This window comes from Penaeus monodon, chromosome 19, assembly GCF_015228065.2.
Source record: "Penaeus monodon isolate SGIC_2016 chromosome 19, NSTDA_Pmon_1, whole genome shotgun sequence".
NCBI classification, from domain to species: Eukaryota; Metazoa; Arthropoda; class Malacostraca; order Decapoda; family Penaeidae; genus Penaeus; species Penaeus monodon.
In genome coordinates, this window is record NC_051404.1 from 45,190,648 (window position 1) to 45,190,943 (window position 296).

General features: G+C 30.7%; 1 protein-coding gene across 4 annotated transcripts in view; it reads right to left on the reverse strand.

Moving 5' to 3' along the window:
* The window catches only part of LOC119585259 (muskelin-like), a 23,302-nt gene that overhangs the window by 3,248 nt on the left and 19,758 nt on the right, over positions 1–296 (reverse strand). The gene's annotated exons all lie outside the window — the stretch shown is intronic.

Sequence of the window (296 nt, forward strand, 5' to 3'; positions counted from 1 at the left end):
GGAAAGGGTAAACTACATTAGGTAATACTTGTCCTGGGACAATAGATTAGTGGCAGTAAGAAAGAGATATTTTCAAATTTAACATACTAAGTATACTATGCCTTAAAGCTTCTTACTACTATGCACTGTGATGGATTACTGTGTGGCATCAATTACTCAAATATTGCTTCATATCTTTAATCCTGGCTTTTTGAAGTCATTAGCTTTCTTTTTATATGAAATAACAATGAAACTTTAATAGTTTTTGAGACAGTTGAGTTATCTGGCATCATATTGGTATACCTTTTGTTATATAA